The sequence below is a fragment of the Microtus pennsylvanicus genome, chromosome 2, assembly GCF_037038515.1.
Source record: "Microtus pennsylvanicus isolate mMicPen1 chromosome 2, mMicPen1.hap1, whole genome shotgun sequence".
Taxonomy (NCBI): Eukaryota; Metazoa; Chordata; class Mammalia; order Rodentia; family Cricetidae; genus Microtus; species Microtus pennsylvanicus.
The window spans coordinates 407,092-433,454 of NC_134580.1; the positions used below are offsets into that span (position 1 = coordinate 407,092).

At 39.3% G+C, this 26,363-nt stretch overlaps 1 pseudogene; it reads left to right on the top strand.

Moving 5' to 3' along the window:
* Positions 1-26,363, top strand: part of LOC142845237 (serine/threonine-protein kinase DCLK2-like) — an 86,077-nt pseudogene that overhangs the window by 56,417 nt on the left and 3,297 nt on the right.

Genomic DNA, 26,363 nt, shown 5'->3' on the forward strand with positions numbered 1-26,363 from the left:
AGACTGTTTAGTTACAGCAAGGAATGAGATTCTGATAATGCCAGAACATAGATGAGTCTAAAAAGCAGTTTGCTCAGTATAGGCTAAATGCTGAATGGTCCCACTATGGGAGCCTCCACAGTGCTAAATGTACAGATGAGCAGTTGCTGGGGACTGGGGGAGGCAAGAGACCCTACTGGGTATTTGTTCTCCCTGAGGATCATAAAGATGATTTGGAACTCCGAGGAGGTAATGGTTGTGCACATGAACATGGGAGGGAGGGATCCATCCATATCAGCGGTTTACAGTGGGCACCCAGACCTTGAATCCCTCCAGAGCAGCTCTCTCCGAGACTAGGTGCTAGGAGAGGCACAGCAGTGACTCAGTGCATGCCAGTGGCAGGTGGAGAATTCAGGCCCCCGGTTTGGAGGAGGGCTTGGCTGCAAAGATCGCTCCTCTTTCCAAATGGTGTAGAGTTTTCCTCAGCTTACACCAGCTGCCAGTACCACCTCTAGGGCAGATGCCCCATGGCACAGTGACCCCACTCCTGTGACAGAAGAAATTTGGTCACTATAAATACCTGACTTGGGATGAAACCCCACAAACAGGCTGAGCAGACTTTAAGGAAAGATCTGGCAAGGAGGGGGCAGGGCTCACACACATGCTAGGTGGCTGGGGAATCCATGACATGGTCCTACATGGTCCTGCTCAGAGATTTTACTAGCCAGGGCTGCAGTTATAGACTGAAGTTTAAGACGCAGTGATGAAGGTTCTGGGGAGGGAAGAGCTGGAGTGTTTCCCTAGTCTCTGGGGCCAGCTTTTCCTCTTTCTGTCTTGGCTTCAGTGAGATCTCCCCATGGTCCATGAAGAGCTGGGTACCTGTCTACTTAGCTAGGGCAGTGCACAGACCTGTCTCCCTGCCTGCTTTCAGCAACACACTGAACCTGGATGGGGCACACTGCCACGTGACAGGAGTGGCTGGATCAGGTTTTCCCCAGCCTTGGCTCCCATCGCCCTCTGTGGTTCTCACCTCCTCCTGGGCCTGAGTCCTTGTGTTAACCTGGCCGTGGGACACTTGCCCTCCCACTGCATGCATGGCAGTCCAGCAGCTGGAATCCTTCATATTTGTAGAATTTTAGTATTTAATTTATTTTACCTTGACCCATGGGTGGTTCAGTGGTTTGCTGAATTTCCTTTGTTTTGTAGGATTTATGAGATTACTATTGTTTTCAGGTTCTAATTTTAAATCGTGGTGATTTGATAGTACACAGTGTATTACTCCATTTTTTTTTGTTTGCTGGGTTACACAGTGTGTGGTCAGTTTTGTGGAAGTTTTCATGAGGTGCTGAGAAGATGGTATGTTCTTTTTTGTTTGGGTGGAATATTCTATAGATATCTATTAGGCCCATTTCATTCATTACATCTCTTATTTCTCTTATAAATTTTTGTCTGGTTGACCTGTTAATTGTCGAATGCGGAATACTGAGATATCCTGCCATTAGTGTGTAGGTTTTGATGAGTAATTTGAGTTTTAATACTGTTCCTTTTACATGTGTGAATGCAGTTGTATTATGGGTATAAATGACAAGGATTGAGACTTCATCTAGACAGATATAACTTGTTATATATATATAGTGTCATTGTATATAGTGTCATTCTCCAATTCTTCTGACACCTTTATTTTGAAATCTAATGTTAGATATTAGGATAGCCACACTTGCTTGTTTCTTGGGTCCTTTTCCATATTTTTTACTCTGAGGTACTGTCTTTTTTTGAGTTTGAGGTAAGTTTCCTGTTTATAACAGATGGCTTATTCTTGTTTTCTTATCTATTCCCATAGCCTGTGTCATTATATTTGAAATTAGCGTATGTATATTAAGAGATATTAATTACTAGTTTTGACAATTACTGTTATTTTTCTCTACTGAAATGATCATGGTTTCATTTTCTTTCAGTGTATTTATCTGATAGATTTGATTGGATTTCCATGTGTTGAACCGGCCCAGTATCTCTGTGATAAAGCCTCCTATTTTTTTGAATCACGTTTTTCAGAATCTTATTGGGAATTTTTTCGTCGATGTTCATGAGCGAGATTGGTCTTTAATTCTCTATCTTGGTGGATTTTTATTTTTTCGTTCAGTGTCATGGTACCACTGTTGCTTAATATAAAGCTTCTCTTTCTATTATGTGACACACGCTAAGGAGTTTGGGTATCAGCTCTTTGAATTTCTGGTAAAATTATGTAGTAAAACTAATTGGTGCTGTGTTTTTCTTGGTATGTAGGGTTTTTTTGGCTGCTTATATTTCCTCACCACTTCACGATCTATTTACATTGTTCCCTTTGTCTTATTGAAATTTGGTATATGTTATTTATCTAAAAACAAGTCCATTTATTTTACATTCTCCAACTTTGGCATATAGGCCTTTGTGTTAAGATATAATTATTTCTGAATATCTTCAGTGTCTGTTATGTCCCTCATTTCATTACTTATCCTGTTAATTTGCATGTTCTCTTTCTGTAACTTTTTATTACATTGGATAGCCATTTGTGAATATTGTTTTTACTCAAATAAACAGTTCTTTGTTTCATTGACTTCTTTGGATTGTTTTCTGTGTTTATATTTTGTTTGTTTGAGTCCTCCATTTGATAATTTCCAGCCTTCTACTCCTGGGTAAGAATGTTTTTTTTCTATAGCTCTCAGCTGTGCTTTTAGGTGTCTAATGTGAGCTCAGCGCTGCTTTCAGTTTGTTTATGTTGTGTCTTTGTTTTTGTTGAATTCAAGGAAGACTTTAATTTCTTTTATTTCTTCTATGACCCAGGCGTGGTTTAGTAGTTGACTGTTCAGTTTCCATGAGTTTGTCTGCTTTCTGGTGTTATATGCCAGACATCATTACGGATGTTTGTCAGCCACCATGTGATTACTGGGAATTGAACTCACGACATGGAAGAGCAGGCAATGTTTTTAACCACTAAGCCATCTAAACAGCCCCGTCCCTTTTTTCTTAATTTTTTTTTTTTGATTTTTGAGACAGGGTTTCCCTGTAGCTTTTGTTTCCTGTCCTGGAAGTAGCTGTTCTATACCAGGCCTGACTCTAACTCACAGAGATCCTCATGCCTACGCAAAATTTTTTTGTGGCATATTAGCTTTACTTTGTTATCAAGTATGTGGTCAATTTTCTAGAAGTTTCTGTAGATGCTGAGGGTATATTTTTTAATATTTGGCTTGATCTACAGATGTCAAGTCCATTTATTTAATTATGTCGATTATTTCTCTTATTTCTCTGTTATGTTTCTGTCTGGTTGACCTATCCATTGTTGAGATAGTGCTGCAGTCTCCAACTATTAGTGTGGTTTGAGGTGTAAATTTATTTCTAGTAATGTGGGTGCGTTTATATTACTGAAATTTATATTTGGTATTCATACTTCATCCCTTGAAATATACCTGCTATGAGTTTAAAGTTTCCATCTTATTCTCTTTTGATTGGTTTAAGTTAGAAGTCATTTTTGTTTCTACAAGTTAGTATTAGACCTTTTTCCTTTGCTTCTCTTAATATTCTTTCTTAATACTGTATCATTTGTGTTTTACGATGTGGTGAGGGTTTCTTCAACTCTATCCATTACCGGTTTGATTCGCTTCTTCTTGGTTTCCTTTCCTAGGGTATCTTTGGATTTTTCATTTCTTCAAAGTTGTTGTTATTCTTCTTCCATTTGTTTACAGTTGTTTTTCACATTCTGTTTGATGGACCCTATCTCTTTTCTAATTTTAATTTTAAGGTCTATTTTTTCTTCCTCGGGATTAGGGTGTTCAAATTTTCCTGTTGTATATTCACTGGATTCTCATACTATCATGTTGTTTTTTACATTTTTGGAGGTATTCTGACATAACAGCATGTACATTTGTACCAATCCTGTTAGGAGAGTCTTGGCTGCTTGGTACGCTCTTTGCTGTGGCTAGGTGTGTGCTTGTGGTTTTTTCTTGGTCTGCATTCTCTTAGTTCTCTTAGCCCTGGAGTCTCTTTTATCCACTCCACCCTGGAGTAGGCTGTGATGGTGGACCTCAACACCCTGCAGGTAGATAGGAGTCCTTGGTGGAAAGCTTGGATGGGATAAAGCCCCACTCGCTGGCAAGGGACATCACAGACAAAAGGGCGGGCTTGCTTGGGTACATGCTCAGTGTGATTAAGAAACTACTGCAACAGTTGCCCTCACTACTTTGTCCCCTATGTCCCAGTCCCCTTCCATTTTGTATTCTGGAGTTCTTATTTCCTCATTTTGCAGCAGACTTGTTGGCAATCATAAATCATAAGAATGAGAATATAAAAATGTTGGTTCTAGAAATGGAAAAGTAAAAGTGAAGAAATGTGGTTTTAACATTAGGAGAAAGAAAGCAGAATGTTAGCAGCTTTCTCTTCAGCTTAAGTTGATATGAGAGTCCCATCTGTCTGTGCTGTGAATATGGTTGCTTAATAACAAATCTGTTTCAGATAGTGTTTGAGCCAGTCAGGAAATTGAAAGTCAATGTTGATAGAAAGAAGGCAGAGTCAGAGAGAAGCAATATAGCTAGTAGGGAGACAGATGATGGAATTTTACAAGGGAAGACAATATATAGATTAAAGGAGATTGCTTTAATTTATGATATGAGTTACCCATAAATACGCTTAAGCTATTGTCCAATGAGTATTCCAAGTAATATGGTTTCTGTCTTATTATTTAGTTCTGAGCATCCGGAGCAAACAAGCAGCCTCCCAACCATATCCATTCGTTCCTCAGGAGGTAAGACATTTTCATCTTTTGATGTCTAATTTCTTTAGCTCTTTATATATTTTGGAGATTACTTTGGACATTAGTTTTTTGCATGTTGATAGATATTTATTCAACATTCCTCTAAATGTTGACATACAGTTATGCCAGCACCATTTGTTGAAGATGCGATCTTTATTTCATTGTATAATTTTAGCTTCTTGGTCAAAAATCAGCTGAACTTCTGTGTGGATTACTATCTGTGTCTTTGATTTGATTCCAGTGGTCAAGTCTGTTTTCATGCCAATACCAAGCTGTTTCCAATACTTTATCTCTGTAATGGAGGTTGATGGATTGTCATGCCTCTGGAACTTACTTTCCTGTACAGGATTATGTTGTCCATCATTGGTTTTTTGATATTGATTATTGCTCTTTAAACTGACATTAAGAATTTGTTGTTGTTTTGGTATGGATTCCATTTAATCTACAGATTGCTTTTGGACAGATTGCCATATTTATTATGTTTATTTTCTCTATCTAAGAACATGGGGAGATCTTTCCATTTCCTGGTGTATTTTCAATTTCTCTCACCAAAAGCTAAAAGTTAATTTTGTAGCATGGAGGCCTTAGTGATCTTCTGGGAGGGCTTTTGATCATCATTTTGGAACCACCATTATGACTGTTAGGTACGGTAAGTCCGACGTAGATAAGTGGCAGTACCTTACTGTGTGCTTCAGTCTCTTGTAGATAAAAGAGGCGCGCACAGATACTTTCATTTGCGGATACTTTCCTTTTCGCCGCACTTGTAAGACGGACGTAGATGAGCCGCGGGTGCCGGCTTGTCATCAAGAGCTCCTAGCAGTCTGTTATCACAGCACTAGAGTCAGTGTTAAAACAAAGACAAAAATTGCCCATCAGACGCTGAAAAACTTCGAGAAAGATTCATCGAGTGGCTCACTGGTATGCTTGCTCCGGTAAGGGGCAGGACCGTACTGTGCCCTTCAGTCTCTTGTAGATAAAAGAGCAATGCACAGATACTTTCTTTTTTGCAGCACTTGTAAGACGGACGTAGATAAGCCGCGGGTGCCTGCTTGTCATCAAGGGCTCCTAGCAGTCCGCTATCACAGTACTAGAGTCGGTGTTAAAACAAAGACATAAAAATTGCCCATCAGACCCTGAAAACCTTCAAAAAAGATTCATCGAGTGGCTCACTGGTATGCTTGCTCCGGTAAGGGACAGGACCTTACTGTGGGCTTCAGTCTCTTGTAGATAAAAGAGGCGCGCACAGATACTTTAGTTTTCGCAGCACTTGTAAGACGGACGTAGATAAGCCGCGGGTGCCTGCTTGTCATCACGGTCGCCTAGCAGTCCATTATCACAGCACTAGAGTCAGTGTTAAAACAAAGACATAAAAATTGCCCATCAGACGCTGAAAAACTTCGAGAAAGAGATTCATCGAGTGGCTCACTGGTATGCTTGCTCCGGTAAGGGGCAGCACCTTACTGTGCGCTTCAGTCTCTTGTAGATAAAAGAGGCGCGCACAGATACTTTGGTTTGCGCAGCACATGTAAGACGGACGTAGATAAGCCACGGGTGCCTGCTTGTCATCAAGGGCTCCTAGCAGTCCCTTATCACAGCACTAGAGTCGGTGTTAAAACAAAGACATAAATATTGCCCATCAGACGCTGAAAAACTTTGGAAAAGAGATTCATCGAGTGGCTCACTGGTATGCTTGCTCCGGTAAGGGGCAGGACCTTCCTGTGTGCTTCAGTCTCTTGTAGATAAAAGAGCTGCACACAGATACTTTTGTTTTCACGGGACATGTAAGACGGACGTAGATAAGCTGCTGGTGCCTGCTTGTCATCATGGGTTCCTCACAGTCCGTTATCACAGCACTAGAGTCTGTGTGAAATCAAAGACATAAAAATTGCCCATCAGACTGAAAACCTTCGTAAAAGAGATTGATCTAGTGGCTCACTGGTATGTTTGCTCCGGATCGTTGACTCTCCTCGCGGAAATGTCCTAGAAGAAGTCCAGGACAGTATGTCAGAAACTGAACGTACTGAGAGGTTGGGCACGCACAGGAAGAAGGCCTCCCTGGTAAGTCTAAGGATGAGGGGATGAATACTTCGGACCCTAATGGTCCACAATGCACCATGATAAAGAAAAGTAAGGAGAATGGTACATTAATCTCTATTCTCTTAGACTGTGTCATTATATGTGGATTGAGTACATGTTTAGTAAGACATTAATGACTAATAGATGATAATTCCTGTTATTTTTCAGTGACAGTGGTTAGAGTTTTGCTGATGTGAGTTTTTTTTGCTTGAGAATTAGTGTGTGAAGTTTTCATTCTTGCGTTGATGTTTTCCTTTTGGTAAGGCTGGGACCTTTTTAATCTACTTTATTTGTTCCTTATGCTTCTTATACCTCTTTATTAAGGTAATATATATTCTTTTATGTTTTGAAAGTTTCCTTTTGTAATTTTCTTGATTATATTTTCTGTGCCTTCTATCCCTCACTTTCTTAGGTTTTGTTTTCTGTTTTCCCAGATTTAATGTATGTTTTGTTAAAAATTTTTTAGGTTTCATGTTTTTATTTCATTACCTGATCTAGCATTCTTCAAACCTGAGATTCTCTCTTCCATCTCTTTTATTCTGTTTGTTGTACTTCCCTCTGTAGTTTCTGTTCATTTTTCACTGGATTTTCATATCTGGGGTTTCTATTGTTTTCTTTATGGCTTATATTTCAGTCTTTGGTCTCAAACCATTTTCATCAGCAGTCTGGTTTTTTCCCCCTTCATTATCTTGCTTTTTTTGTGTGATTTTTAATTTTTTTCATATTTTAGCTGTTGCTTTTTTTCTTCGTTTTTTAGTTAGATTTTCATTTCACTTTATGTCTTTATCATCTCAATAAAGTTATCTTCTTACATAAGTATAGTCCTTTTTCCTTTGTTTTGAAATGTGCCTGGTCTGTGATCACATGATTCTGATGTTTCAGTGTGACCTCTTAGAATGTTGTATAAATTATTGCATTATAGTCGACCAACTTCTTCTTTTCATTTTACCTTGGCAGTGTCTTTGTATCTTGTTCAAATTGTTACAGTGGCTGTCTGAGTCTTTGGGAAGTGTTCTTGGTCTGCGCTGTGTTTTGGGGGTCTCATTTCTCCTGCTCTTTTTCTTCCTTTTTACTTTATTGCTCCTTTGGTTTGCAAAACAATATTTTCCCAGCTTCATGTCATCTGCCCCAGGAGGAGCCTGCACTTTGAGCCAGTTCTGTGTCTCCACAATTTCATTGTTTTTATTTTTATTTGAATTCAAATGGTGTTTTAACCATAAAGTATGCAATTATTATGTTTAGTCAAATATAAAACTGATACATAATCAAACATAAAAAAGTATTAGCATGATTACGATAATCATACCACTGGAGGTATGAATAATGATTTGTAAGAATCCCTTAAGATCTAAACCTGCCAAGTTGTCATCAAAAATTTGTTCAATGTTTGAGGGTTATGATTTAACAAAAGTCCTATGTAAGTGATCATTGAAATATTGAGCAGAGGCATTTCCCAGAAGATAAGCTGGAATATTATTCCATTCCCGTAAAAAATCTTTATAATCCAAATTATTAATGCAAATAGTGGTTGAATTCCAATCACAACAAACACAAAGTAATTTAATTAGTTCCTTCCTGCAACGATACAGTTTTTTTCTCAGTGAACCCACAGTTTGCTTTGGTACATCAATTTCTGTTCAAAGTCGAGCATATATTTAAACCTGCTGAAACCAGCTTATGAAAATATGCCATTGCTCTACAAAGTCTTTTGTCTGCAAGGATGTATGTAAAGCGATACTAGCCACATTAGCAGTATCAACAACAGCAACAAGGTCAGGAATTACAGCTCTTACTAAACCTAACATGAACTTTGTTCTTTTCAATATCATATTGAATAATTCAACAAAAATATCATCTATAGAATTTTGATACCAAGCATGACCTTACTTTATAGGCAGCTAAATTTGTGTATGTTGCTCTAATATCATAAGTGATGATGATAAAACTGAATAGAGGTATTAATGCATGACTACAATTGCTAATCATTAAAACTAATTCCAGTAGGACAATTGATTCTTTCAAAAAAATACATATGATAGCGGCACTGAAGCAGTAACATTACTTATAAATAAGGTAAATACATAAGTAGAAGTGGATACTGGTGTTCCAAATAATGATCCATTTAAAACCTGAACAGGTTTAACGGTAGCTACTATTTGCCAATTATGCATCTGTTTTTCAGCTTTCACTCTGAATAAGGCAATAAGATCATCACTGATTCTTCCATCTCCCCATGCAGACAACAGCTTCCATTTACCGTTTTATTACTGGTTTGATTCATCATTGTACCAATAATCAAATCAGAAGTGGTAATATTCCTTTCAGAACAAGTGTTAATAAAGTCACTATATGTACGACAATTGATCCATTTATTTTGAATTTTTTCCAAATTTTCCGAAAGAAATTTTCCATATAAATGGCTTATATTTTAACATAATATTTAAAATATGGATATAGGTGATATGCAAATTCATAATTTTCAGTATTATTATCCAAGGTCTCAGTCATAGACTGTGCTCAGAGTCTTTGAGGATGATTGCTAGATTTTCCTATTTTAATAATAGGTTGTGACCACTGCTGAAATCCCATTGAAATCCAAGCACCATTTCCAAATAGTATTGGCTCCCTTTTATCCATATAAGTAAAACTATATGGAGTCCCATCAAAATCATTCAGATGAGTTAAATTATTCCAAGGAGGAGTAAGGATACTGGGATTGTTATACACTAACACATCAGTATCTACCCAAAAGACAGGCTGAAACATTGTTGGGTTAGGGACATAAGCCCATTAACTTACATCTGATCCCCGAACTGAAGAGACAGATAGCAGAGCCATCAGGGCCGGAAAATGATGTTCATCCATAACAGCTATTCTGGACTGCTGTATAATAATCTGAACCTATGATGGCAAGAGATTTCACCCGACCCCATGAAGGTTAGGATGAGGACCTATGTCATCAAGGTCGCTTCCATAGAGAATTGCCATAGAGAGAATTTGTCTTCTTTGACAGAGGGGCCATCATGAGTCCATTGGAAAACCTGTCTTTATTTTCTGCTCTTAGTTCTGATCCATAACCGACGCACATCTTGCAGAGTAACAAGACTATATCTTCTCCCTTTCAGCATTATCAATGCCAGCTGCCATTCATTACCTTGCATTTTTGTCCCCTATTTATTAAATACGGCATTTGTGGAGTTTATAAAACGTTTCTTTGCGGATTAAGTTATGCGCATGCAGTGTATTTAGGAAATTTTATATAAACAACGCTTGCTGTAAACTGGTTCTCCCATTATTCTAAAAAAACACATTAATTCAAAACTTCCTTTTTCCTCTTTTTGATTTTTTTAAATTTAACAATAGCTTGTTCTTGTGGATTATATTAAATACTTGTAACAGAAGCAATGATATATGATTCACAGAACCTAGGAAATTCTTTAGAATTATATCAGTATGTCCATTATCTGTTTTAGTAAAAGAGGTAACACAGGTGATGGAAAAGGTGTTGTATAACTTGTGTGTTCTCCAGCTAACGGAGTAGCCCATATAAATGAACAAAGAGTATCTATGGTTACTTAGGGGAATTATAAATGTTCAAAATCTGTAATGAGTAATAACCATTTGCAAAATTTCATTTGATTGAGATCCTTGATGATTAGCCCACTGAGTAATGAAATGGATATGTAACAGATGACAAATCGAAGAATTTAAAATAATTTATTTAGCTTGTTGAAATGGAATTTTATGTTTGACATGTACATTATTATCATTAGTATGTAAATGTTCATGTTCTCCCTGAACAAAGGAAAAGGTACTAATTTATAATGTGAGGATTTTCAAATTTAATATATCCATGCAAATTTGTGTTTTCGTGCATGAGTAAGAGACTTTATTTTGATTTAAGAGCTAAAATGTATTTAAACAAAGTTAACAGAATGCTTACTGGAACGAAGTACGGCATTAAATGTATTTTTAACAATTACTACAATAGAAGCTCAATCACCTACGATATTTAATTCTTGAGGTAAATCTTGCTTGGCTTTTACAACAGCATACAATTAATTTTGTTGTATGGACGAGTAATCTGTAAGTACTACCCAGTACTTATATTCTGTCCAATAATCACTTAGTTTTTCAACCATCATTAAAAATAGTTAATGCATCAGGTGAAGGATTGAAAGCTAAAATTTTTTTTGAAGATTTATTTATTAATTATGTATGCAGCATTCTGGCTTGCTCGATGTATGCCCGCACACCAGAAGAGGGCGCCAGATCTCAGTACAGATGGTTGTGAGCCACCATGTGGTTGCTGGGAATTGAACTCAGGAGCTCTTGAAGAGCAGCCAGTGCTCTTCACCTGAGCCATCTCTCCAGCCCCTGAAAGCTACAATATTATTCATTAAAAATGTAAGTACTCCCACAATTTTCTGTGGGTAAATGATATTCAAAGCTCCAGTAATAGAAAGTGCATGAATTTGTAAAGCTTCTTTAATCTAAAACATGTATTCTACTTATTCTTTTGGAAATGCAAAAATGATAGTAGAAAAGTTTAGACCTGTGAAAGTCAGACATCGTGGTTGAATTCCATATTTGTTTATAACTCGTTGTTTTTGAAAATATATGCTTTTTGTTAATCCATTCAATGGGAAATATATTTTGAGCCAAAGAGTCTGCAGGATATTGATAAGTATCCAATAATAATATTTTAAATGGATTGTTTTTTCAAAAAATCCATTTTCTTAGGACCATGGGCCAAGTTAAGTTCTATGAGCAAATTTAAAAGGAGATCGATGGCAATATAATTCCTGATCCCATTGACAAAGAGGCCATATATTTGATTTTTTTTTTATGCATGGTCATTACTTGTGCAGCAGGCACTACTTTCTGTTTTGACACAGTGGCCAGTTATTTTCATTTGCTTTTCTTTGAGGATAGTAAAACTCAAATTATATAGACCAGAAACGGACAGGTACTTTCTAACCCTATCTCATAGCATTTTCAGCATTAATTCTTTACCAAGTAGGTGCCTTCTGGATACCAAAGAATTATAAGGCTTTATTATTTCCACACACATTTCTAAATCAGAAAAATAAACGTGAACCCCATGAGATTTTATTGAATGATTTAGCGTTGCTAGGTACAGAGAAGATTTGGCTTGTCCCGTAACCCTGTAATGCGGATTACTTATCTGGTTAATATTTTACACTTCCTAACTTTTACTCTTTATGGTCCCTGTTCCGGTGACACTTATCAACATCTACTGCATTGTAGACCCTTGATATGGTTGTCTTGTAAATCAGTACACTGGGATGCAGAGTATAAACAACTGCACAATAATATTTCTTTATTATGGCTTTTTATACATACTCAAAAGCACAACCTCAACTCTGAAACCCCTCTGTACTCACGTACATGGTCATGATAAACTCTTGCCTCTCCTTGCCAGAACAATACCTCAATTAATATCAGTAATAAAAATGAAAATAAGTACATAGACACAAGGCAACACGTATACAGAAGCAAAGCACTTCTTTGTGACTGGTAGAGTGTGAACACCTGAGCTCAAAAGTCAACTCTATCCATGGTATATATTCTGAGAGAACATTCGAGAAATAGGCAGAGTTTGCTTTCATCTATGCTTGTTTTCTCATGCAACCGTTTCCGTACTTTGTCTCATCTATACCACGAGTAACCTGCACTCTAAGGTAGTTTGGCGCATTCATTATTTTCCTTTTTTTTTTGATTTTTATTTGTGGTAAAAGGAGTATTAACCATAAAGTATGAAAATTTTCCACATTTGAAACAAACTGATACATCATCAAAAATAGAAAGGCATAAGAATGATTGCAATAAGCATACCAACAGAGGTATGATTAATACCTTGTGTGAATCCCTTAGTATCTAATTTTCCATATTATCCTGTCAATTCATCATCATAAATGTGTGCAATGGTAGAAGAATCTGAATCAGGATACGATTAGGAAAAGCAAGTCCTATATCATCACGTAAGTGCTCAATGAGAGATTGAGAAGCAGCATTGCCCAAAAGATAAGGTTGAATAACCTTCTATTCATGTTAAAACTCATTATGAGCTTTATCAGTAATGCCAATAGTTATTGAATTCCAATTACAAGGCAAAGTAATAAGTTCTTGCACAGATAAATATTTCTTTCCCAACCATCCCACAGTTTGCTTAAGTCCATCAATCTCTGTCTGAGGTAGAGCATGTATTTGAGCTTGTTGAGTCCAGTTCTTGATAAACTTTATACTGTTGCCCTACAAAATGCTTTGTTTGCAGGGATGTATGTAAAGCAATACCAGTCACAGAATCATTAGCAGCAACAGCGATAAGGTTAGGAATTACAGCTATTACTAAATCTAACATGCAATTTGTTCTTTTCAATATCTTATTTAGGAATTCTACATGATGATCTAGAGAACTTAGAGCCCAAGAATGACCTAGGTTTACAGGCAGCCAAATATGTGTATGTTGCTGTAGTGTCATAAGTGATGAGGATTAAATTTAACAGAGGGATTAATACATGAATATCATAGAAAATCTTTACTACTAATTCCAGTAGTGAAATTGACTCTTCCAGGTTAAAATACATATGTAAGTAAGTAGCACATAGGTAGTAACATTAGTATTACTGAATAAGGTAATTTTACAAGTAGAACCAGATACTGCTGTTCCAAGAAATGTGCCCTTAAAGAGCTGAACAGGTTTTAAGGCAGCTATCTGTATTGCATTATGGGCTGTGTGGAAGGCAATCAATGCCAGAAAATGGCCTCCTGTTAACTTTTTATCATTGGCTTGATTCATCCTGGTAACACTAAGCAAATCACAAGTTGTGATATTGCAGAACAATTGTTACAAAGTTAACCATATGGGCCCCAATTGACCCATTTGTATTGAAGTATTTTTCCAAATATGCTCAACAATTTTCCAAAAGATTACTGATGTTTGAAATTGTAATGTGTATAATCTATACATACTGATTATGCTGTTTCTTAATTTTCAGTGCCAATATCCCATGCATGATTAATGGGCTATGCTGAGAGCCTCATGTATTTTTTTTAAGTTTATTTATATCATGGATTGTGTTACTGCATTTATTCCTGGATCTGGTTTGCCATCGTTTTATTGAGTATTTTGTCGTTCATGTTCATTACTGAGATTAGTTTTTAATTCTTTTCCTCCGTTGATTCTTTGTGTGATTTCGCATCAATCTTACTTCATACTCATAAAACGAGTTCTGGCAATGTTCCTTCTGGTTATATTTTTTGCAACATTTGGAGGAGTACAGGAAGTTCTGATGGAATTCTTCATTAAAACCATTTGGCCCTGGAGTATTTGTTTAGCTTTTGATGAGAGCTTCGATTTCCTTTAAGAGTATATGCCTAGGGGGCTGGAGAGATGGCTCAGTGGTTAAGAGCATTTCCTGCTCTTCCAAAGGTCCTGAGTTCAATTCCCAGCAACCACATGGTGGCTCACAACCATTTGTAAAGAGGTCTGGCGCCCTCTTCTGGCCTTCAGGCATACAGACAGAATATTGTATACATAATAAATAAATAAATTTAAAAAAAAGAAGAGTATATGCCTATTTAAATTGCTCATCTAAGCCTTATTTTATTTTAGGTAAATGGTGACTAGCCAGAAAATTGTTCATTTCATTTATGTTTCACAATTTTGTGGAGTACAGGTTTCTGTGGTATGATCTATATTTTTTATAATTTTATAAATTTTATAATTTTTTATAATTTTATGTTTAAAATCTATTTCTTGTACTATCTCTGGATTAGGGTGTTCAAATTCTCCTGTTGTAAATTCCCTGGCTTCTCATACTATCATGTTGTCTTTCAAATTGTTGGAGGTATTCTTACATAAATGCATGCACATTTGTACCAATCCTGTTAGGAGAGTCTTGCCTGCTTGGTATGGTCTTTGCTGCGGCTACCTCTGTGCTTGTGGTTTTTTCTTGGTCTGTCTTCTCTTAGTTTCCTTAGCTCTGGAGTCACTTATATCTATTCCACCCTGGAGTAGACTGTGGTGATGGACATCAACACACTCCAGATGGATAGGATTCCTTGGTGGCAAGCTAGGATGGGATAGAGTATTTTTGCATTCATGTTCATAATTGAGATTAGTTTTTTCTTCCCTTCCTCTTTTGAGTCTTTTTGTTTTCGCATCAATCTTACTGCATAGTCATAAAAAGAGCTCTGGCAATGTTCCTGGTTATGCTAGCCCCCCCTCCCCCACAGCTGCTGAGCACGCCTCCACGCCCGGGAGCACGCAGCTCCTGCTGCCTGGAGGGTGGGGCCCCCATGAAAGGTCCCCCTGCTCCTCAAGCCGCACCGCCCTCTTCCTCACCACCTCCCTCTCCTTGCCGTTTGTGGTATCCCAAGAGTGGTAGAAGGAGTCCTCCCGGATCCAGGCTCTGCCAGGCGGCCGCGAGCTCGAATGCCCGCAAGCGTGCGCCCGTGGGAGGAGGCTGCGCTCTTCCCTCAGGGGCCCAGCTCAGCGTGAGGATCCCTGTCAGCTTTGCTGCTCATTGGACATGGACCGGTCCCGGCAGCGGGTGAGGTGGCGACGGGAACCCGGGACCCCAGGCCGCGCGACACAGCCCCGAGGCGCCTCGCCCACGCTTGCAGTCCATCCCATCCCCTCCGCTTCCTCCATTTAGCGCGCCGGATAGCGAGCTGGACACGAACCAGGGTAAGCCTTGGGCCTTTCAACTTAGTGGTTTCTGGCCTACTGCCCGCGCGCTATGTGTGAGGCATGGCCCGGCAAAGGAGGCACTTAGGGGGCTTGGGGCTCCCCAGCTGGCGGCGGTGACGGAAAAGCCGCCACCGCTTTTAGCTGGCTGAGCGGGCCCACCTGCAAGCATGGCCCCCGTGCTCGGGCCAGGTGTCCCAATGCTTTAAGGCCAAAGTGCCCAGATCACGGCGCACTGCAGCTGGGGCTGTGGGGACGTTCCTTCATTAATTTATTTATTTGTGGAGAGCTTTCTCTGAGCAACCTTGATGGCCAGCACCAGGAGCATTGCGCTGTAGCATTTTGAAGAACGGGACAAAAGGCCGCTGCCAGGGTCACGGAGAGGGGCTCCCAGCTCCTCAGGGGGCAGCAGCATCTCTGGCCCCAAGGGCAGTGGGCTCATCCTCCAGCCTGGAGCACAGTGCACACTGCAGCTTCTACCGCACGCGGACTTTGCAGGCCTTAAGCTTTGAGAAGAAGGCCAAGAAGGCATGCTTCTACTGGAATGGGGACTGCTACTTCAATGGCCTGGTCTTTGCCATCTCCAATGATTACTTCAGTACCTTTGATTCACTTCTCACAGAGCTGACCCTCTCGTTTTCTGACAATGTGAACCTGCCTCAGTGCGTCCGCACAATCTACACCATAGACTGCAGTCGGAAGGTCACCAGCTTGGATGAGCTGCTGGAAGGTAGGAGGGGTGGGCAAGGCTTGGCAGGTGCAGGCAATGCTTGGAAGGTGCAGTGACTGTGGGCTGAGTACTTCCCCGCCTAGAGCGGGGCAGGTGCTTTCTAGGCAGCCAGGGGGATTAGAGCTACTCTGTAGGTTGTGTTGGGCCCGGGTGCACACATTCTCTGTCCTTCTCAAGAGATTTTTTTTTTTTTTGGAGAAAATTCTAATGAGTAGAGACAAATACAGACAATGGTACCTTTAAAATTAGCCAACTTATTTTTGCTGGAAGGGCAAGCTGTTTGAAAGCATGGTCCTCCAGTGAGGCGCGGGGTAACCCTTGGTGAAGCTCAGCGTAGCACCTGTACCATCCCCCTGTTTGGGATCCCACTGTACCTTCTGTGCATGGCTGTGGTTCTGACTTGCTCCAGGTTGGCTTTTCTGATTTCACTTACGGCAAAAATCACTCGAAATCAAGAGGGGCGATCCAGCATAGCAGGTATCAATCTTGGCTTCATCTTGGACCATATTGGACACTTTGAAAAGTATAGGTGACTGTCCCCACCCACCCGTTAGATATTATGATGTGCATGGTTGGGGTGTGACTTGAGCGTTTAAAGTTTTGAAAGTTACTCAGATGATTTCAGTGTGTCGACAAAATGGAAAAGTAGCTGTGCTTAAAGAATTTTCCACATTTGGTCGACAGCAGGGTGAATCAAGATGAATCTCACCTGCCTTCTCCCTGAAGAGGATAACTAGGGTCAAGGGAAGTTACAGCAGAGGCCTATTAGAAATTAGTGCCTGAGTTTCTCCATTACTTTTAGCAAATGGTTCCCTTGCTCTGTCTACAGGACAACATAATTAAAATTGTCTTCTATATAATTTAGCAGTAGAAGGGACTACCTCACACTTTGTCTTAGAAGTGAGATTTGGTTTTAAAGACTAAAAGAAGAGAGTAAGAAATCTGTAGGTGTGCCAGTAAAATGAAGAAAACATTATTGAGAGGACCACATTACTTTCATATGCATATCAGAATATACATTTAGAGCAATTTAGTTCATTGAGCTCTTTCTTCCTTAAAATATCTTTTACAAATTTAAGATTAATTTTGAAATGATAAAATTGTTTCTCAGTCAGCGAGAGTCTGCTCCCCCATTTCCTTGCTCATCATCTTCATCTCTTAACGGTATTTTGCCTCACCTGAAGAAAGTCTTAAAAATGCATTGCTGGATCTATGCATGTTCATTAAGCCCGTGTGATTGAAACAACCTGAAAAGTGGCTCAGTGGATATGTGTCTCCTTAGTTTAGTGATCAAAGTCAGTAGCTGAGAAGTTACACATGAATCTTATAGTGCACTTAAATACTTAGTAGCCTGGCTCCTAGAGATACTTGTGTCATGGTCTTCAGAATCTTCCAGCAAAATTATGCCTGACACCCACTGCCACCTCCAAGTGCTGCGATTAAAGGCATACACCACCATGCCTTGCCTACTTTATTTTTTTGACTCTGAATAGACCATGTGGAGATTCATATGGCTATGTCTTCCTCTTCCTCCTCCTCTTTCTCCTTCTTCCCCTTTTCCTCCTCTTCCTTCCCCCAGCCCCTAACTCCCTTCTCCTCTTCCAGGTGCCCAGGCACTTTGACATCAGAGTTACATCTCAGGCCTGCCCTGCTTATTGTTTATCTGTCCTTCAGATATGACCCATTTCCCTCAAGTCTTCTCATTCTTGGAAGGCCTGTCTGTCTGTCTTTCATTTTTGGACGAACACTTGTTTTCTGAACTTTTGTTACTTGTGTGAGTGCTGAATCTAAGTCACAGTCGGTATTGCTTGCCTAAACTTAGGGATAAACTGTGCTGTTAGATCCATGGAAGATTAAGGATGCAGGAGAGGAGAATTGAAGGACCCCAGAGGCTGGGGAACCACTGCTTGGATGAGCCTGTTAATGGGATGCTACACTCATTGTGCCCCAGTTTGTTTGCAGATGTCAACCGTCTTTCAGTTTGAAACCCTTCCACTAGCCTTGTAGTTGCAGTTTATTTATTTGGACAAGAGTCTCATTGTTGTAGTTCTGGCTGACCTGGAACTAAGATACACCTTCTTCTGCCTCCCAAATGCTGGGTTTGAGATATATATGACCACTCTTGGCTATATTTGATTTTATTTGCTACATAGGAGTTATAGCTATGGGGTATTGTGAGCTATCTCAATGCATGTACACAGTGTTAATGATCATGTCACAGTAACTGGTGTATCTATCACCTCAACTTTTTTTGTTTGTGCTAGAAACTTTCAAAATCCTCTCTGCTATTGACTTGGAAACATTTCACTAAATTTTTGTTAACTGTAGTCATTCTACTACTGTGTGGAACAATAGAAGTTGTTCCTCATAATCCCCTGATGTTACAAAACCTGAATGTTTGTGCCCCTGGAAATAAGAATAGAAGCCTGGTAGTGGTAGTGCATGCCTTTAATCCAAGCACTTGGGAGGCAGAGGCAGGTGGATCTCTGTGAGTTTGAGGCCAACATGGTCTACAGAGCAAGTTCCAGGACAGGCAAAAAAAAGAAAAAAAAAAGAAAAAAAAGAAAGAAAGAAAATAAGAATAAGTGCAGCAGGTGGGTGTAGCTCAGTGGTAGAGGGCTGCTTTACAAGATTCCAGCTCGTGGTTCTAAGCCCATGGGTCATTACCTCCTGGGGCTGAATGACCCTTTCACAGGGGACACATATCAGATATCCTGCATATCAGATATTTTCTTTACAATTCATAACAGTAGCAAAATTGCAGTTATGAAGTAGCAATGATGTAGCATGAATTCTAATTCTTATTAATAATAAAAACTGAGAGTCAGATACTGGGTGTTAATGCTGAAGATCAGAGAAGCAGAGTGCCAGCCACTAGAGAGTTTTTACTTCTACCAGTGCACAAACCGAGGGGCAATCCTGTCCTCAGACTGCATCTCTAGACTGTATCTGTCTCCACTAAACCTTCAGACTGCAGTGCTCTTGACTCCTCCCTCTTTATAGTCCTGGCTAGTCCTATCTACCTCCCTAGTGCTGGGATTAAAGGTGTGAGCCCCCACTCCCTGGGTTCTAGTGGTTTAGCTTTGCACTATGATCTTCAGACAAGCTTTGTTTGTTAAAACACAAACAAAATAACAGTACACAGTGAAATATGGTTTGGGGTCACCACAGCGTAAGGAACTACATTAAAGGGTCACAGCTTTAAGAAGGTGGAGATCCACTGCTCTAGCGCAACACCACCAATAGTGGTAAAACAATCTACATAAAAATCTAGCATACAAATGATAGAGATTGCTAACTGCATTGCAATTTAAAGATATTTATAAATATAAAGATGATATGCAAAGGTTCCATACTGCAATGCCATCCAAGCACAGTGGCTGTGAAAGAACTGGCCAACCTTCACGACCTGAGAAAATGTAAGTTAGCAGGATAAAGCTGCAGGTACTGTTTGTGCTAACTTAACTGCTATTCATGGTTCCCTTCAGTGCTTAATGCTATGTTGGTGTGCAGAATTGATGCAATGCCCTTCAGAATGCCATGCACTGAGCCAGCTATATAGCTAACTGACTTCTATTCCTAGTAAGTGTATATTCTCTGCCCGTAACTTGCTGTGAGCATATCTTTAAATTAGTTATTATCTTATTTTCCCAACTAATTCCTGTCCAAGTTACATACCTTGCACCTAAAGAGTTAGAGCTTTGGGCAGGAGTTTGTGTGGCCGTGCTTCATTTAGAAGTAGTTATTTAGATGTATTTCACAGTGGGGTGATGCATACATTTTATCATAAAAACCAACACAAAATTAAAATTCCCATTGTGAACTCTAAGGATATCTTACCCTTGACCAGGTGTGGGGAACTGAAGGCAGGCCATAGATCTGTTAGTTTACACTAGTGCATGAGAACTATTTTTGGTCTCATTAGTAGAATTTCTGTTTTCACATTTAGCTAATTTCTTAGGTCTTAAGACAAACTTCTGTAGTGTCATTTTCTTTGTATTTTTAAAAATAAAGCTTGCTTGAAGCTTGGAAAAGTAAAACAGCCACACTGACCAGTCTTACTGACAATGCAGCAAATGATACATACTTTAATCCCAGTAGTTACAATGACATACACCTTAAATCCCTGTAGTTACAATGGCATACACCTTTAATCCCAGTAGCCACACTAGTTTACCATAGAAACCAAACAGTAGTGGTGCATGCCCTTAATCCCAGAATTAGAGATGATTATAAAATGGGAGGAGACAGCTCTCAGTCACAGTCTCATTCTGAGACTTCCTGGAGGCAGAATCACCATTTTCGGACTGAGGTTAAGGTCAGAGCCAGTGACTGACTACTTTGCTTTTCTGGTCTTCAGGTTGAACCCTAATACCTGTCTCTGAGTTTTTATTAATCATGCTCCCACTCCTATATCTATATGTGGAAACCTCAATATGTAGACATACCTTTCTTCATATCTGCGTCCACAGTAGCATCTCTGCACTTTTCCTGGTGGAAAGCATCACAAACCCCAACAGTTGGATGTATCTTCAGGAGAGAACTGTGCTTAGCTTTCAGATGTGTTGAAAATGTGGTCATAGAGGTCACCCACCTTATTTTGTGTCCACCGCAGATGGAAGTGACAGGGAAGCTCCTTGGGCCTGACACAGAGGTACAGTGCACATAGTACCCCAGCTGGAGCAGGGGATTTTGTGTTACCTTGATGATTCCCATAATTTTTACTTCAGCCAGTGCACAGTTTGGTTAGAAAACCCAATTAAATCGTTTGACATAGTAAACTAATAAAACAGTCTTACTTTTTCCTACTCTGTATTTTTCTTGCAGCTATGTGGGGTACTCATCTTCTGATGGAAATAAGCACTTTTGACTACAATGCACTCAGAAGCTCACCCACGTTAGGCTTCACTAAGAGCACATATAACTGAATGTAGTTTTCCTCGGTTGCATTCTTTTTGGGAAAATTTTCCTTAGATTTTGAAATTAGGAAAGCATTGAAATTCCTAAGATTTACCAGTATTAAGCATTAAGTGCCTTTCCATGTTTTCTTCTGCATTCCCTTGTTTAAGTGTGATGAATGCATGTCTATCAATATATCTGTCATTTTCTCCAGAAGTGAAGAGCCTGTGTTTCAGGCTTAATCAGGTTTTGTTTTCCTCATAAGGTTGTCTGCTTGCTCCTTCTACAAGAATGAAGTAAAACCATGGGCTCCAGATTTCATGTCACAGAATTTGACTTGAATGTCAGGATTATTTATAAATTAGTTAGTGACCTAAATAATTAAATTATAGCAAATGTGAGAACGATATTGACTTACACACAAGTAGTCTAATACTGCTGGTGTATGAATTTCCTACTTGGTAAATCATATGTAGCTCTCCCACAGCCAGCATCATTCTCAATAGTGGAAAACTTCAAATCTTCTATTTTAGGAGGAGGAGGAGATACTCACACTCATCCCATAAGCAACTGAGGGCCCCAGGAAGAACAGATTTTTAGAAAGACGAAGGTGTTGGAAGAAGTGTCTAGGTCAGCAGTTCTCAACTAGTGGGTTGTGATTCCTTTGAAAGTTGGACAACTCTTTTGCAGGGGTTGTCTAAGTGTCTAAGACCACTGGAAAACACAAATAATTTACTTATGACTCATAACACTAGCAAAATCAGTTATGAAGTAGCAATGAAAATAATTTTATGGTTGGGAGTCAACACAGCATGAGGAACTCTATTAAAGGGTCACAGCATTAGGAAAGTTGGGCTTTGTCCTAGATTATAACCAGGGTTTGTTTTCAAAGCAACTAGGGAAAGTAAAAACCTTACGTATGCTTTCATAACCTGTCTACCAGTGACTGTTTTAGCTGGACCAGGGTGAGGCTTGGATCTGCTGAAGGAACAAGATCACCTAAAACTAGAGAATGATGAGAAACCAATAGCTTGTAAGCTCAGTGTGCAGAAAACTGTATGTGCACATGCACACCATGGAAGTGTGAAGCTCTATTCTGTGTACACCTTGACTCAGAACTTTCCAAATTATAGAACTGGTCTACATGTTTCTAGTAGGAACATTATGAAGGGAAAGGGGGGACAGGGAAGGAGTTAACCACCTCTAACTGCACAATCACATGAAGGGCTTACTCTCCTGCTTGTTTCTGTTCTTCCAAGCCCATGCAGAGAAGGAAATTAAGACATGAGTTGAAAAGTGTGTGTCCTGGGTGGTTTGTCAGCTGTGCAAGGTCTGGTTGATCAAAGGAGATGGACATAGAAAATCTGCTCACTTTCTTTTTACCTTGTTTTTTTTATTTTTAAGAAGACTTTACCACTTACTTAATATATCCCTGTCCTAAGAAACAACTATCTTCTCTTGCTAAGGTTATTTTTATATAGTCTTCTATTACACATTTTGAGTCAGAACATTCATTAAGTTTTCATCAAAAATAAAAATGGCAAGAATTTTTTTGATATGACTTGTTCTTTTTCTGTAAAATTCAATGATAGCACCATCATATTTTTCTCACTAATACATACATGTGCATTGCATGGCTTTATTAATTTTATCACTTTTTGAAATTCTGTAAAATTTTCTTATGACCATACTATCAAATGGTTCTATGGGGATGACAACTTGGGTGGTGATGGTTGGGGAAGACTTCAGGGTGCTGCTGTAGGAGTGGTATTATAGTTTAGGATTGGTTCCCTGTGTCTCCCAGGCAGAACCCTAACAATTTGTCTACACAGAAGACATGGCATGTCCTCAGAATTCCTTTCCACATCCCTGATCTGTCACTTGTGCAGGAGCCTTTGGGCATCTCTGAGGTTCTCTACTAATCAGGTCCTGGAGGACATTTTGACAATAGTATATTTTGACATTATTAACTTATCCTCAGGATTTCTTTTTTATTACTTTGGTTAAAACATTTATGACTCATCTGATATAATTACTATATCAAGAATGAATCTATTTGTACTAAGTATATGAAATAATGTGTTCTTTGTGATTATATCTCAGAGAAAATCTTAGCATGTAACCTTCTGTGTCAAAAAGTCAGTACCAAAATAATTGATTAAGTTATATATTTCTTGGAAAAGTACCATCTTTTCAGTAGGAATTTTAGAAATTTTGGAATGTAAAAAATTTAGATATCGATAAATGATAGGCAAGCAGTATAGCCTCTGTGTCCTTCTTAATTAAACAAAAGCCTGATTAAGCTTTGTGAGAAATGACTGTATAATTTTAGCTTAATATCTGCTCCCATTTAAGAAGATATAGAAAAAGTTGTCCACTTGAAGTTTTAGTTTTGTTTTAAATTTATATTCCTCTAGAGAAAACAGTGCCAGCAGTATGCTGCTTTGAGGAGCCAAGCCTTTCACTTCACAGTGCTTCAGTAGTTGAATGGATGATACTACAACTGAATATGATAAGTCCACCGTGTAAGGATGTAGTGATTGCTGTTTGAATAAAATTAGAAGGATTTTTATTTTTATGAATATATTTTTTTTCAATTATTTCAACCAGAATGAACTATTTATGTTTATTTCTGAGACAGGGTCTCACTGTGTAGCCTAGATGGGCCTTAAACTCCTTGCATAGCCTAGAGTATCCTTAAACTTGGTGCCAATCTTTCTACCTTAACCTCTGCTCCTAGGACTGCAAGCTTGAGCTACCTAATACCCAGTACAATCCCTCTCCCTTTGTAGTAACAGTTCAGGCTGAGTTCAAGCTGGCCTTGAACTCAGATCTTTCCACTTTAGCCTTCAGAGTAGCTAGGATTACAGGATTCTACCATATCACCATGGCTGGCTAGGATGAGCTTTTATGAAGAATAAATTAGTTTGCATTTGGAATCATGAAGTACTTTGTAATTTAGTTACTTGATTTATTTAATTCTGCAGCTAATGATCCTGAGAATCAAAGTGTGGAGTAATGACTTATCAAAGGTGAGTCATTTGGGTAAACCCAGGTCTCACTCTTCATTTCTGGGCCTAGTGCTTTTCACATTATATGTGTAATTTTCTGAAAACCAACCTAGGTACTTTGGAAGAAAGGGAGGTGGGGGAATGTTAAAGGAAAGGGGTATTATACTGCACCCCCTTTCTGTGACCACAAGTTTAGGAGTTACAGGTTTCCAGAAGCCATTGTTTAGACATAATGCATCCAGGCTTACTATGGCCAATGCTCAGAGATCTGATATTGTGCTAATAAAATTGTTATTTGCTTTTTAGGAGAGAGTTACGTGTGTGCCTCCAATGAACCATTTCGTAAAGTTGATTACACCAAAAATGTTAATCCAAACTGGTCTGTGAACATCAAGGGAGGTACAACCTGAGCCTTGGTCATAGCCTCTGTGAAGAGTGAAATGAAAGAAAGCAAGGACTTCATCAAACCCAAGTTAGTGACTGATTCAAAGTGGAGTGAAGCCGAGGAAGGCCATGCGGATCCTTCTCAATAAACCATTAAACTTGATTCAGGCGTGGTCAAGAGGCTGTGTACCCTGAATGGAAAGCAGGTAGGTGGTGCTTCCTACAGCTCACCATCTTGCCTTCTTTGAGTTTACATGTTGACTATCTTTGCTGGTGTTTGCTGATGTCTTATACGGTCTGGAACTTGCCGTATAGAACAGGCCAAGCTTGAGCTTGGGCTCCACTGTCTTCCCAAGTGCTAGGATTAGAGGAATGCAGCATGTCCAGCTCTTTATGTGCAGGATTAGGGGCGTGCAGCATGTCCAGCTCTTTATGTGCAGGATTAGGGCCATGCAGCATGTCCAGCTCTTTGTGTTCAGGATTAGAGGCATGCAGCATGTCCAGCTCCTTGTGTGCAGGATTAGAGGTATAGAGCATGTCCAGCTCCTCATGCTGCTGCAGTTATATCAGCAACAGAATGTTGTGGTCTCCTGGAATTGGTCCTTGAAGATTTACACGAGGACTATATGTGTGAATTAGCCTGTAGCAAGAAAGATGTAAGGGCCTCCCATTTTTCCAGCATCTTAGAATCCTTGTACTCCTCATTTTTTAGAAGGAAAGATGTCAATTTCCAAGGAAAAGGATAAGTTGAGTGGTATCATGTGCTAAACAGTAAGTTATCCAGAAATAATTATCAATTAGTGTTTAGTGGTTTGTGCCATGGGACAATGGTCTGTATCCTGTCACTTGTATTTTAAATAAATGCTGTTTGACCAGTAACCAGGCAGGAAGTATAGGCGGGGCAACCAGGCAGGAAGTAGAGGTGAAACAACAAGAATTCTGAGAAGAGGGAAGTTTCAGTTTGCAGTCTTCATACAGACACAGAGGAAGCCAGACACAGCAAGCCACATGGCTAACACAGACAAGTCTTATGGGCTAATATAAGTTATAAGAGTTAATAAGAATCCTGAACTACTAGGCCAATCAGTTTATAATTAATGTAGGTCTCTATGTGTTTACTTGGAACTAAGTAGATGTGGGACCTGGTAGGACACAAACCTCAGTCAACAGAATGATGTGCCAATGTGGGGCTGACCAAATCCACTTTAAAGCCTTAGAGAGCTTGGGAAGTATTCTAGATAGAAAAGAATAGAGTTAAGCACAGCTGATAGCAGCACTTTCTCAGGTAGGCTCTGCTTGCTAGAGGCAAGCACTCTCATTTAAGAGAGGCTTCCTGGGGCTGGAGAGATGGCTCAGAGGTTAAGAGCATTGCCTGCTCTTCCAAAGGTATTGAGTTCAATTCCTAGCAACCACATGGTGGCTCACTACCATCTGTAATGGGGTCTGGTGCCCTCTTGTGGCCTGCAGGCATATACACAGACAGAATATTGTATACATAATAAATAAATAAATATTTGAAAAAAAAAGAGGCTTCCTGACTCAGCTTTAGCTGCAAACCTTAAATGAAATCTCTCCTTTTGACTGGCTAGAGAAATTGAGGCAGTCAGGTTAGAGGTCCAGGTTTTTGCCTCATTATGAAAGGCCTTGAAAGTGTGGTTTCATAACTGGTGGCTGGTCACTCACCTCTTGGTTCTCTCTGTATGACAGCAAGCTACTTTTGGAGGTTATGGTTAGGGGCACAAAAACTCCATAAAATGGGGGTAAAGTACAAAGATAATCAGGATG